Genomic DNA, 14723 nt, shown 5'->3' with positions numbered 1-14723 from the left:
TGTTGATAAATTTTTCTATTGAAGTTGTTCTGGAATGACTATAAAGAATTAAATTTTGTTTTGGAGTGAGGTTCTTGGAAGTCTTTTAATTATAGTATGCTCACTCCTTGCATTTGGTCACTAAAAGTAAATATTGGGTGGTAGGAACAGCACAGATCAGGAAATATAGAAAAGCAAGTTGTGTTTCCTGTGAATCTTTCACTTGCAGCTCTCCCTGACCTGTCTATAGAGCTTTCTGAAAAAACTCAGCTGACAGCAGGATTAGTGCTTCCCAGGTCCCAAATATGCACAGTACTTTTTGTTATGACAGGACTCTTAATTGTCATTTCAGGTTGTTCAGAATGACAGGAATAAAGCGGAAAACAAGAGTTTAGTGGGGAATAAGAGTAGAGTTCATCACAGCTATTAAAAATTCTAATGACACAAAAGCCAATTATTGTGGCTTCAGGTGGTTATTCTGAATGCACTTAGATACGTGACAGCTGAGGTAAACATTTCACCCTCAGACAGCTCCATTAATTAATTACTGCTCAGGATTCTAAAGCTTTCTTAGATGCTTCAGAGTCATGTGGAATACTTAAAAATATACATATTCTAGACAAGACCAGGTAGGCAAACCTAGGTTTGCCTAGGTACTTAAAGATATTTTTCATATGCTTGTTTGACATTTGTTCTAATTTAAGAATATTTACCCCATATTCCATTTATCGCAATGAAAAATTTATATAGAAAAATCTTATAGTAATATAAAAAGAAGAAAATAATGTGTCTGAAGAGGGCAGCCTTTCCACAATTTCTTGAAACTCAATCTATTTAAATACACAGTATATGGGAAAGTTAGATGTATGTGTGTGATTTAATGTTTATGAATGTTTTTATACATACTTGCCCTAAATCCTATTTCTTTAAAGATGAGATAATGTTTACCTTACTTCCCTCCTCCTCCCTCTTTCTCTCTATATATTAGTTTGTCATATAGATGACAAAAATATAAACAGATAGCTATATTCATATCAAAAATATAAATATAAACTTAATCTCTAATTTACTCAAAAGTTGTTTTCTTCTTTTAGTAGATTAGAGTTGCTTATTTCTGTTTGAAGTTTACTAGCTAATGTCCCCTATTCTAAGAATTATGAAATATATGATATCTATATCCCTAATTAGGGAGGAGGAAAAAGAAGTACAGTGTATTTTTCTATTTATTTTATGCCCACATGAAGAATTAGCCACATGAAACTTTTCAAGTAGAGTCATAAAAGTGTTCCCTCTAACATCTTCTGTTTAGTCGCTGAGCAAAGACTTCAAAAGTTTTCCTCTTGTAAACACCTCATTCTGAAAAGTGCATGCAAAAGGTCTTTTGTCTTTAGCACAGAGGACAAACTGGATTCATTATATTGCCATGCTATGTTTTATTTTTTTTTTTACTCAATGCCAAATGGTCAGAGCAGAGCTTCATCACAAGTGCCCATGTTTGGGGGGATCACTGAAGCTGAGAGGGCATCTGGTGCTATACTAACAGGAGAGAGCTCCCCAAATTGCAGGCTGATGTGTCCCAAGATATATTTTTGTGTGCTTTGTTTATTCATTAAATTAAGATTGTGTGATTATTATAAAATTATTAATACTTGAGTTTCAGACATACACTGTTTTAAATATATTAACACAAAAATCACTTCTCAAGATTACATACTTTCAATGAAGGGAAGTCTGGGAAATGAGTTTCTAATTTGAGGATTGGTTAAACCATTCTTAAAATGGTTAAAATTACTCTACTCTCCTAAGTTTTGAATATCTTAGAGTTGTGGATTCCTTAGTATATGAGTGTCTTGAAAGGTAATGAATTCAGAATAGTTAGACTTTCCTGGTGTTTTTTCTGACATTGAGAAAAAATAGATAGGATTGGAAAAATGGCTTATGGCTGGTCCTTCCAACTTAACATTGTTCATTATTTACATCACTATTATGAAAATGATTTGAAGATATGAGGTAATGTGTGAATATGGTTGGTCATATTTCACAGAAACCTTGACTAAAGTTATAGATGAGCACAAATACTTGATGAAAACTATAGAACTAGTATCCGTTTCACTCTTGTGGTTTTTTTTTTTTATTGTTGTTGCTGGGTGCTTTTTATTTTTAGTTTTTGGTAGCTACTGTTTTGTTGTTATTTTTTACTGTTGTTTTTTTGTTATGGTTTTCTGTTTGTTTTTGTTTTTTGTCTTCTTCCAGCAGAAATATAAAACTTAAATCATCTTGTTCTACCTCATGAATTGAGGGGGAAAATAAAAATGAATGGTACAGGGACCAAACAGCTCTATAGACATTAAATGGAAATAAAAATAAGACTTAAACACCAAACCCAAAGTCAACAACAACAGAATCGATACCCTATCTACAGCAAGCTATACACAGAGGGGAACAGTTACATTAGCACTCCAGGGGGGCAAAGGAGGGAGATATTGGACACATGCTGGGAAAAGGGAGTGGAGGGAGGACAACCCTAGTGGTGGGAATGGCCCTGATTCGTTGTCACTATGTACCTTAAGTATTACAATGAAAGATTTGTTATTCACTTTTGATCACAATAAAAATTATTAAAAAAATTAAAGATAAAAATTAAACAGAAGGAAATGAAACCATTTAATAGGCTATCTCTAAATAATTTTAATATCTTTTATGTAAAATACTTGTTTTGATTGAAGAACTATTATGAACTATTAAAAAAAGAATTATTATAAGACTCGCAGAATTAACATCCCCTTCTCAAGGCCAGTGAAATAGTATAGCTCATAGGACATTTGTATCGCTGACTCTAATTTTATCCCCTATATCCCATATGGTCTCCTGAGCCCAGCAGAAGTGATTCTTGAGTGCTTAAATCAGAAATAAACTCTAATGTAGCCTCTGGATGTGACCCCAAATTTAAAAAATGTAAAGTAAAATCTTTCTAATTTTCTTCCCCTTTATCTTATGTTGCAGGTAGCCTGCATGAGGAAAAATTGACATAGTTATCTGTGTCTCCTAGTATTTACAATGGATATGATACCTCTATATTATATTGATTGATTAATTTTGTCAACAATAGCCAAGAGAAATAGGTTAGTAAGTGGTATAAAAGTCAGAGTGTTCTTTTTATTTGTTTTGGTACCACACCTGGCAATGCTAAAAGGTTATTTCTGGCTCTGCACTTATTCCTGACTGGCTTGGGAGAAGCATGTAGGTTCAAGGAGTTGAACCCCATATGGTCAAATGCAAGACAAGTGCTTTAACCACTGCCCTATCTCTCTAGCTTCCAAAATATCTTTTTCAAAAATTCTTATAGGTAATAACCCAAGCCTACATATCTAACATGATTTTTTTTATACTACAAGTCCCAGTGTTGTAATTAATTCTAGGAATGGCTAAATCAGGGGTCTCATATCGCAGCCTGCGGGCCGTTTGCGGCCCATTTGCGGCCCTCTGTACAACATTTTGTGGCCCACAACCGGCCTTCAAATATCACAGCATTTGCAATTATTCGCTTACCGAATAACCACAATAAAAATCGCATTAGTAAGAAAAAAATCGCATTAAACATTCGCATACCCCGAGCAGTTCCGTTCGGGTTATGCAAATGTTTAATGCGATTTTTTTGAGATTTTTTTCTTACTAATATGATTTTTTATTGCGAATATTCGGTAAGCGAATAATCGCTAATACTTTGTGCCTAGCGCAGATGTCATTTCCGCTGCTCCTGCCCACTGTCCCTTGCATTATCGGAGGCCTAAGGGAGAGAAGGAGAGAAGTTTATTACAGAATTAGATTTTCTCATACCTTCATCATGACTTCATCAAAGCCTGCAGTGAAGAGAAAGATTGATGATGAGCACATACAATTTCAGGAAAAGTGGGAGACGCAGTATTTCTTTGTTGAGCACAGGGGCATCCCCACATGTCTTATTTGCTCAGAGAAAGTTGCAGTGCACAGGGAATACAACTTGAAACACCATTATTCAACTAAACATGCTGAGGAATGTGAAAAATATCAAGGAAATGAGAGAACCAAGCGGGTTGCCAGTCTTAAAGCATGTCTATGAGGCAACAAGATTTCTTCAAGAAAGCAACCAAAGAGAATGTTGCATCAGTCGAAGCTTGTTACATGGTTAGTGAGATGATTGCTAAGGCAGGGAAACCATTCACAAAAGGAGAGTTTGTTAAAAAATGCATATTACAGGCTGCAAGTATTATCTGTCCAGAAAAGGAAGGTCATTTTAGCAAAATCAGCCTTTCTGCCAACACTGTGGCAGAGCGTATTTCTGACAGGTCAAGTGACATTTATCATCAACTGTACGAGAAAGCCAAATGTTTTGATGCATACTCAGTTGCTCTTGACGAGGGCACAGATATAACAGACACTGCACAGCTCACAATTTATGTCCGTGTTGTTGATTGCAATTTTGAATTGACAGAGGAGCTGCTCACAATAATTCCAATGAATGGCCAGACCACCACTAATGAGATATTTCGGCATCTATGTGATGCCATTGAGAATGCAGGTTTGCCATAGAAGAGGTTTGTTGGAATAATAACCGATGGAGTGCCATTGAAGACAGGGAGGAAAAATGGACTGGTGGCACTTGTTCAAAAAAAAAAACTTGAAGAGGGTGTAGAGAAGGCCATTGCTCTTCACTGCATATCCATCAGCAGGCCCTTTGCAGTAAATGCCTGCCGTGTGACAATGTGATGTCTGTTGTTGTGAAATGCATCAACCAAATCAGATCCAGGGGCTTAAAGCACAGTAGGTTCCATGCTTTTTTAGAGGAAATGCAGTCAGAATTTGGAGATGTGCTCTATTTCATTGAGGTATGTTGGCTCAGCAGGCGAAATGTCCTGAAAAGATTTTTTGAGTTGAGAGAAGAAGTGAAAGCCTTCATGGAGAAGGATGGGAATGCTGTTTCTGAGTTGAGTAGTCACAAATGGCTCATGGACTTAGCTTTTCTTGTTGACATCACCATAAGCTGAATGTGCTAAACAAGATGTTACAAGGCCTGGGGCAGCTTATCAGTACTGCCTATGACAACGTGAAAGCATTCTCCACAAAACTTGTGTTTTGGAAATCCCAGCTCTCTCAGACAAACCTTTGCCATTTCCCAGCATGCAAGGAACTTGTGGATGCAGGCATACCATTCAGTGGTGAGAAATATGTTGATACTATTTTTAAGCTAGAGAAGGAATTTGATCACAGATTTGTAGACTTCAAAAAAGCACAGAGTCACTTTCCAAATTTTTGTGGACCCCTTTTCCTTTGATGTGCAAGATGCCCCTGCTGTGCTTCAAATGGAGCTCATTGACCTGCAATGCAACTCTGATCTCAAAGCCAAGTTCAGGGAGATTAGTGGAAAAGCAGACATGCATGGGCAATTTTTGAGAGAATTGCCCCCCAACTTCCCTGAGCTTTCCCAAATGTTCAAGTGCACCATGTGCCTTTTGGGGAGCACATATTTGTGTGAAAAGTTATTCTCCACATTGAACTTCAATAAGTCAAAGTACAGGTCTAGACTTAATGATGATCATCTTCAAGCCATACTGAGATTCTCAACTGCTTCCTCTCTAAAGCCAAATGTGGATCAGATTTGTGAGAAGTGCTGTCAAGTCTCTGGCAGCAAGGAATAGGCAAAAGATGCCAGAAGAATTGTTCATGATCTTCACTCAATGTTCTATTCATGTTTGAAGAAATAATTAAAAGTGGTAATAATGACTTTTGAGGACCTTTTTTTTTTGGTGAAATCCCTTATGCAGCCCTGCCTCACCCCTACTTTGCCTCCTGCGGCCCCCAGGTAAATTGTTTGAGATCCCTGGGCTAAATGGTGTTGGAAGGCATATATAAAAGTAACAAACTCTTCATCAACTTCCCAGCAAACAAATAAATGACAACCTTAGAGAAAATAAGAACAACAATTTATAAATGTCTTTAGAGGGTGAGCACATCAGACTATTGTTTAATTCAAATGTTCAGACACTCCATATTTCAAGCTACTTCTCTGAGGAACTTGAATAAACCTGTGTATGTAGGCTGATATATACCTCAATTTTATAGTTTATAATTTCTTTAGGTGTTTTATATATAAAGTTAGGTTTTTATTATTGATTTAAGATATTCAGTAATTATGTAAATGAGGAAAAGTACTTCAGTGAGAGAGGTAGGGGGAATGAAAGTTGGGTAAAGCAAGGAAAGGAAACGAGAAATAAGAATATTCTATGGACACATTATATGGAAAACTGGATTGCACAAATTCATCTTTGGAATGGTCTTTGGAGCAAACATAATTTTTTTATTTGTTTTTATATGGGGTAGGCCACATATGATGGTGCTAAGGGCTTATCCCTGTATCTGGGTTCAACGATCACTGCTGCCTTGAGAAACCTATAGGGCTCTGAAGACTGAATCTGAGTAAGGCATGTGTGAGGCATATGCCCTCCCTGCTGTACTACCTCTGCAGTTTCCAAGGCAGAATTTGATCTTCCTGCTTTCTTGATACCTGTGATATCCAGTGAAATTTCAAACAATATCAAAACTCCTTCAGTCTGTGTATCCAATCTACCCAAAACTATACTTAAAAAAATAAAGTTCTACCAGAACACAGCCACATCTGTTCCATTCATATATATATACTGTCATCGTTTTATGTGGTAGTGGCAAAGTTGAAAAGTTATCAAGAAACCATACAACTCCCAAAGCTGATATTTATTGTAATGGCCAAATATAGAAAAAAGTTTTATCACTGATTTTAGATCTTTTGGTAAATGTAATATTTCCTGAAATGAACTCAGGAACCATTTATAGTAGGCTATAAAGTAAGTCTGTTTTCTCTGTAAGAGCGACTAAAGGAAAACTGATCTGTTTAAGTTTTATGGTCCTAATCTGCCACCCCTCCCCCTTAGTATTTCAGAAACTAGACTTCCTACACTTCTATTTTGTAGAAGCTAGAGGAGGCTTTTTGTTTTTCTGTTTCTCTGAGACATGGAGTGGCAGATTGAGCGCAGTAGCTAAAGCGAATCACTTTTTTATTTTATAATATACAGCAAGATCAAGTTGAGTTACAGAGAAAGCTGCATGATAACAGGAAGCTTATAATTTATTTACTGAGCATCCTGTTCACCGTTTTTAGTCTTGTGCAGGAAGGGAACTTTAGGTTACCTTGTTCCTATATCTTAAGAGACTCACAGTTTTGTCTCCTTGAAGGAAGTGACTACAAGACATGTCAAATCACTGTGTGAACATTCAGGAATGTTTTAATCTTTTAAAACAGCCTAAAGAGGGGAAAATCTTGAAACTTTCTTTCCTATAATTCAGAATAATATCTTCTTCTCTCCTAGGTATATACTTTCTAGAGATTTTCTTTTTTTTTTAATTTTTATTTTGACCATATTGGCTTACATATCTTTCACAGTAGTATTTAAGGTACATATTAACATTGAATCAGGTGAATACCCATCACCAAATTTGTCCTCCCCCCCCCCATCCCCGTTCCCTTCCTGCAATCCATATCCCCCATCATCACCCACCGGGCTACTTGAGTAAGTGGTCCCCTCTGTGTCTAGCTTAATATTAGTGCTCATATATTTTGTTAGGTCTTGGTACCCTCCCTTGTTTCCCCCTCTATTTGAGAGGCCGAACTAGGTAGTTCGAGTTATGTGGTTTTGTTCGAAGGAAAGAAAAGCAATAGAATGAAGTAAAAAGAAAATCAAATTATCTGAAAATGGGCGGAGTGCTTCTAGAGGCTTTCAACCTCAGTTTGAGAGAGGACAGGAAAAAGGTAATTGAAACACCGCAACAACACATAAAGAAATATCTAATAAAATATCCAGTGAGGACTAAAGCAATAAAGAGAAGCACCACACAATAGTCTTGGTCCTGAAATCAAACCATGCTGGAGTGCAAAAAGAAAAAGATAAAATAAGATAAAATAAAATAAAATTGGAGACATCAACTTCAATATCTACACCAAAATAAAGAAGTCAAAAAAAATCAATCAATCAATAAATATATATTTGGATAAAAGGATTATTTTGTGTTTTTTTTTCTCCCCCCCCCTGCATAGGCACAGTAACTATTGGGGTCATTATAAAGGGATTTTCCTTAGTCTAGGAGATATAGGGTTTCTCCACCCCTGAAGTATACTGTCATGGGATTAACTATAGACTCCTTGCATGATCATTTACTATCACCTCGGTGCTTTTGTGATGTATGGAAGACTCCTGCTTTGTCATAGATGGTAAAATCAGAATTCTGTAAGATTTTCATTTTTAACTTGGTAAGAGGTATATAGTTTAAATGCATATAAAATAAGTAAGGTGTTATTGCTTATCGATTACCTCCAAATTTAACATCACAAACATTGAGGTTTTTGTTGAGGACATTGAGATTGGGGTAAATATACTATCAGATTATGAATCAGTGTCTCTTCTAATGTTTTAGTCAGTACTCTAGTCTCTGAAGATCTGATATAACTCAAGAATCAGGCTTTTTTGTTATTGTTTTTATTTGTTGGCCACCTTGAATGATGTTCAAGGGTTATTCTTGACTGTACATTCAAAAATTGATTTTGGAGATGCTCTAGGAACCATTTGGGATGCCAGATATTTAACCCAGGTTTGTGTATTGAAGGCAAGCTTCTTACCCATTGTACTAACTCCCCAACCCCTCAAGTATCAGCTTTAACTTGTGTAAAACTTAATTCCTCATTATATGGTACTCTTTATTGATTGGTCTGACAGGGCATGCCCAAGAGTATTATCCAATTTATTAAAGACATATTACTATTTCTACAATAACCTATTGGTGATACACATTAACATGATATATTATGGAAGTGGTTACAAAATAGCATGAATACCACAAATCATGCTATCATATATAGGTCAATGGGGAACCCAAATTATTTGGAGAATCATCTTTTAGAGAAGAAATTACTTATGTCTTCATTCCTTGCAAACTGGCTTAGTTACATAACCCAAGCACCCAATTGTAACAACAACAACCGTACACAATATAACAACACAAGAACCCTTTCTGTCAATAATTTCTTTAAATGTCAATGGGCTAACCTCCCCCCATTAAAAGACATGGAGTAGAACGTTGGATAAGAAAACAAAAACCAGATATCTGCTGTCTGCCTGAAGGTAAAACACCTAGAAGATTAGGAGAGACACAAGTTCAGAATTAAAAGATGGTTTGCTGGCAAACCTAGAGAAACAGATAGATGAAAATGTGATAGTAGTAGGAGACTTAAACTCACCATTCTGGCTTCTAGAACATTGAAAATATAAAGTCTATTGATTTGAGCTCAAATCATCTCTGCCTAATAATTTCTTATTGAGCACTTTTTTGATAGATGACCATAAGGTCACCATTATAAAATAATTTACTTCTAGTTGCAGGAATATCATTCTATTTTAACAATTTTGGGTTCTTTTTTTTTGGGGGGGGGGCACACCCAGTGACACTCAGGGGTTACTCCTGGCTATGTGCTCAGAAATTGCTCCTGGCTTGGGGGACCACACGGGACCCCGGGGGATCGAACTGTGGCCTGGCCTAGGTCAGCATGTGCAAGGCAAATGCCCTACTGCTTGTGCCACCACTGGCCCCTATTTTAACATTTTTAAAGAGTAAAAAAATTTACTACTTCTGTTAAAAACTATTATACTATACCCATCATGATTTTGCTTTTTTTTTTTAAATAGATGTCTCATGATGACTTTAATCTATATAGCCTGTTTAATGGTAGAAACAACACTTTGTAATAAAGTTTTATGTGTATGGATTACTATATTTCATTGGATGGAAAATTCTTTGAGAGTTAGAATTTGTTCACATACAAAATTGCTAAAAAAGTGCAATTCAGTTTTGGAAAGAATATGGGGAAAAAATGAAATGCCTATACATTGTTAGTGGAAGTTAATTGGTACTAATATTTTGGAAAATGCGATAGAACTTTTCATAAAACTGTAGACAGAGCTACCACATGATCCAGCAATCCCCATTTTGAGTATATATCAAAGAATATGAGAGCAATAATAAAAAATGTTAAACCTCCGCTGCTGTTGATTTTAACATTTCTTTCAATAATTAAAATATTTAAAACTAATGTGTACATTGATGATTGAATAAAGACGTGATATATTTATACATCAAAATACTATTCAGTAATTAAAATTTTTTACTGTTCACAGCAAAAGAAAAAGAATCTTGAGGGAATTGTGTGGAATAAAATAAGTCAAATATTGGAAAGGCTAATCTTGCATAATTCTACTTATGTGTTCAAGATAAGCCTATAAAATTAAGCAGATAAAATAGAAAGAATAAACCAGGTAACACTGATTATTAAACTAAGACTAGCTGACACAAATAGAGAATGTAAGAAATGGTGTTTATAAGGTGATGGATGTGTAAAATTTTACTTTAATTTTGCCATATGAATGACAATAATAATGGTAAAAAGAAAAGAAATGAACATTTTTTCTGGTACTGACATTCAAATAAGGGACATGAACAATGCACAGTAAAAATTATATTAAAAATCATTTCAAAGAGTATTAGCTATGGAAAATTACAATAAGTTAGTGGGATAAGAGTGCCAGTAAGTGGCTTGGCATATGGTTGTTTGTGGCAGATCAGAAAGGAAAATACCTCTCTGGGGAAAATCTCACCCATTTTTGTGATCCTTATTGTTTATGGAGTGCCTTGAACATACTAAGTATTCTGTAGGATGCATGAAAAGCTCAAGCGAAGAACCAAGGAACTAGCAAATAAAATCCCCTAGAGCAACATTTTATTTCAGTAACCACATATAGTATTTTAATTCCTAGAGCAAGACAGAGTCTGAATTATTCTGCATCTGTTTTTTGTAGGCAAAGCATTAAGACTCAGATGTCCTTTAAACAAGACTCGTTTATATCTCCACCAGCTCGGGAGAATAAATAAAACCCAGAGACAAAGCCTATTGATCATATTAAATCAATCTTTAGTACTTAATTGTATTGAGATTTTCACCCATTTATTTTTATTTACTTATTTCCAGCAATACTAGTTTATATTTAGTTTATTTTGCATGAAATGAGTAGCGCATTCAATTTCTGATTTCACAACTTCAGAGGGAGGAGTTTGATGATTTTGAAGGTGGCCCAGAGGGAAGGAAGTGAATTGACTGAAAGACTTGAAACTAGGGCATGGAGAGAAAGGTTAAATACAACTGGGTGATTTAATGGAGAAATGAAAGCCAAAGGAAGGATAGCATTAGAAAGATAAAGCGAGTAGGTGAGCTGCCTGTCTTATGTCATAATATCTTGGCTTTTATTGAAACTGGAAAAAATTAGGTCAGCTTTCACTTAGCATCCCTTATTTGATTATTAGGATTTTCTGTTAGAATTCTCTATGCATTACAACTTCTAAACTGAATTAATTTGGTCCAGAGACCAGATATTCTTTCATCATGTTTAGAAATTTTTTATTAAAATGAGCAAAATTAGGGGGTGGGCAAAAAATGAGCAGAATTAGCCTGTAATTATATTTATCAAGGATAAGGTAAATAGAGACTTTCATACATATGCCAAGGATGGATCACATTTTATAGGCAAACAATAAATAAAAATTAACATATTAATTCACTGGTGTCTGGAGTCCAGTTTATACCAACTATAATAAGAAAATTAGGCTATACCTTTTACAGTAGATATGTTACAGAGAATTTTTTCATTTTTCTTTAAATTTTGTGCGCTTTTTTATTATCATTAACTTGATAATATGTGTTTTTACTTGTGAGTGTTTTGTTTTGATTCTTTTTTTGGTCAGCTACTTTTAAGATGTGTGGGCACTGTTTTTTTTGTTTTTTTTTTTTTACTAATCTTACACAACTATTCAGGAGGGAAGTTTTTTGATTCAGCTTTCCATACCTTGCTTATAAAGTATGTTACTGCTGGTCCAGGATATTTGCTTTCTGAATCTTGTTTCCTGAATGATTCATCTCATTGGGGTGAGAACCTGATTTTCCATTTGGAATTACAATCCTCAAATCTTGCCTTTCATCCAAAATTCAGGCTGTCTGAATAGCCATTGGTAGTTCCTGGATTGTATTTGTCAATTATGTTTTTTTCTGCTAAAATGTTAAATACAGATGGCTAATTGGCACCTTCTAACTATTTAAAATTTTTTTCCATCTTTAGAAATGTTAAAGACTTAATGCAGGAAAAACTTCATCTACTTCAAATATACATATTTTGCATAATCTCAAAGTACCTTGTCTTATCCTGATGGACTATTAGGCTCCAAGGAAGCTGGCCAAAGAAATAACTGTTAGGGTCAGAACAAAATATGCAGCTGACTTGCTGGCTGGCAATCTGGCTGTAACCTCTGGCAGCTTTCTTCAATTATAAAATGCCATTGAATTGGCACTATCTTGTAGAATTCTGCATAGCACTTTTTCTTTTGGTTAACGGAAAAGTCTGTAGAAAGGAAATCTCAGTAATATTTTATATATTTTGTCATTAAAATGTTCCACACTATTGTCCTCCTACTGAACTCTCTTAAGTAAGTCCAGTGATAGAAGTAAAGTGCAATTACACAAGTCTTACTTTCTTGTAGAAAGCAGTAAAAATATGCAAAGTAGGATAAACCTTCTGTTTAAATATTTGTCTGACTTCTATGCCTACTCTGGAAGATTGTCTCTCAAAGTCACCTCTCAATATTCCTTAGTAATTTTATGTAAACTTGGGACCCATCAGACTAAAATTCATAATTCCATCCTTATTTAGCAACTGATATTTCCTATGAAGCTAAATTCAGAAACTTTTATCCTTCTACTCAAAAAAACTGGATCCCTTGTTCTATGCTCCAAATAAGTGCAATAGTACACTAGGAATCTCAAATACTACCATTTCTTCCTCTCAAGAGTATCACTTTTTTGGTTAAATATATAGTGTAGCAGCTAGGGTACTTGCCTTTCATATGGCCATCCTGGTATTGCTTATGGCTCCAGAGCCCTGCCTGGAAAGATCCCTAAGCACAGAATTAGGAATAAGCTTTTAGTACTTTTTGGTGTACCCCAAACTAATGTAACACACACACACACACACACACATTTAGTATATTAAAAGAATGCTACTTTGGTGGCCAGGTTCAATAGCAGAACTCAAGCCTTGTATATGTGAGGTGCTGGTTTCATTTTTCCCTGGCATTGCTGGGGTGTTGGAAAGGACTGCCCTCATACTCTCCCCACAGATTCCCATACCTCTTCATAACCACGTGGAATATAGTTTAAAAGGTGGCTGCATATGGAAGGCAATTTTAGGAATGTGCAATATGTTTTGATAAAGAGTAAGTACAGAAGTACCTAGCATATCAGGAATATATAACCTTTTCCCGATATTCAGAAAATTTGCCTGATCACTGGTAACAAACAAGAACAACACAGCAAAATCATCTCTCAAGGATGGGGCCTAATTCCTGCCTGTCTTTGGGCTATAGGAGACTCTGTTAAAAGCAACACCTGGGGCTTCTTCCTGATCCCCAGTGACAATCAAAAAAGAACACAGCAAAAAAAAAAAAAAAGAAAAAGAAAAAGAAAAAGAAAGAAAAAAATAGAGCTTGCCCTTCTGCTTTGCTCCACAGCTGCGCACTTCTTATAGAACATGAACCCCATCGCAACACAGAGTAAGAATCACACTTTAAGCATGACAATATTTTCTGAAATTTGAGAGTTCATTATATCTATTTGAAGATAATAGCTACTGGATTAAAGTTGGGTCTACATACCTCTACTCTTCATTTGTATGTCCATGAATCTATGTAACAGGAGAAAATGTACTGGTATTAGTACGAGTTTTATCAAAGGAGGTTGTATCTAAAATTTAAAATTGTCCAATCAAAGAACCTCTTAAAATGCAAATTTATGGTGATTTTTTATATGTAGGGTCAGAGAATTTACCTTTAGACCAGTGTGGCTCTTTTCTATCTGGAATTAGCCTTTGACTAACCATTAATTCTAAATTTTGAAATGGGAAGAGAATGAGAATATAGGCAAAGGTCTTGTCTTTCAGGTGAATTAATTTTTGTCTAAACTGGAATCCAAGCCATGTCTCTGACTAGGTTATCAAGAAAAAAATTAAATTCTATGTTTTTGCTTTAAAGACTAGTTTAGAATGCAGTTAATTCTTTGGCATAATTATATGCCACAATTCTGAACATCGAGAAGTCTTTATTTTTGTGTTTAATATTTATTTGTTGTCTTACATTTTAAATGTTTTAGTAACACTAGAATTGAAGACATGAAGTATATGAATCTAAATTGATAACAATAATTATAAGGATAAATATACTTGTGTCAATGATTGTGTTATGACATTTAGAAAAAAATTGCAGCATAGAGGTGAGAGAGATAGTGTAGTGGTATGCTGTTTACCTTGCATGTGGCTGACTCAGGACAGACAGTGGTTTGATTCCCAGCATCCCATATATCCCCTGAACTTACCAGGAATGATTTCTGAGTGCAGAGCCAGGAGTAAACCCTGAATGCTCCTGGGTCTGATTCAAAAAACAAACAAACAAAATACAGCATAGGCATGGGAGTATTTTGGTACAAATCCATAAATATTCATTTTTTACAAATTCTATATCAAGGGTCTTTAATCATATGTATCTAGGTGACAACATTTTTCTTTGACTATTAATTGAGTGTCAGTGTTCAT

Source organism: Suncus etruscus, chromosome 20 (genome assembly GCF_024139225.1).
Source record: "Suncus etruscus isolate mSunEtr1 chromosome 20, mSunEtr1.pri.cur, whole genome shotgun sequence".
Taxonomy (NCBI): Eukaryota; Metazoa; Chordata; class Mammalia; order Eulipotyphla; family Soricidae; genus Suncus; species Suncus etruscus.
The sequence above is the reverse complement of the archived record's forward strand: the minus strand, read 5'-3'. Positions refer to the sequence as shown.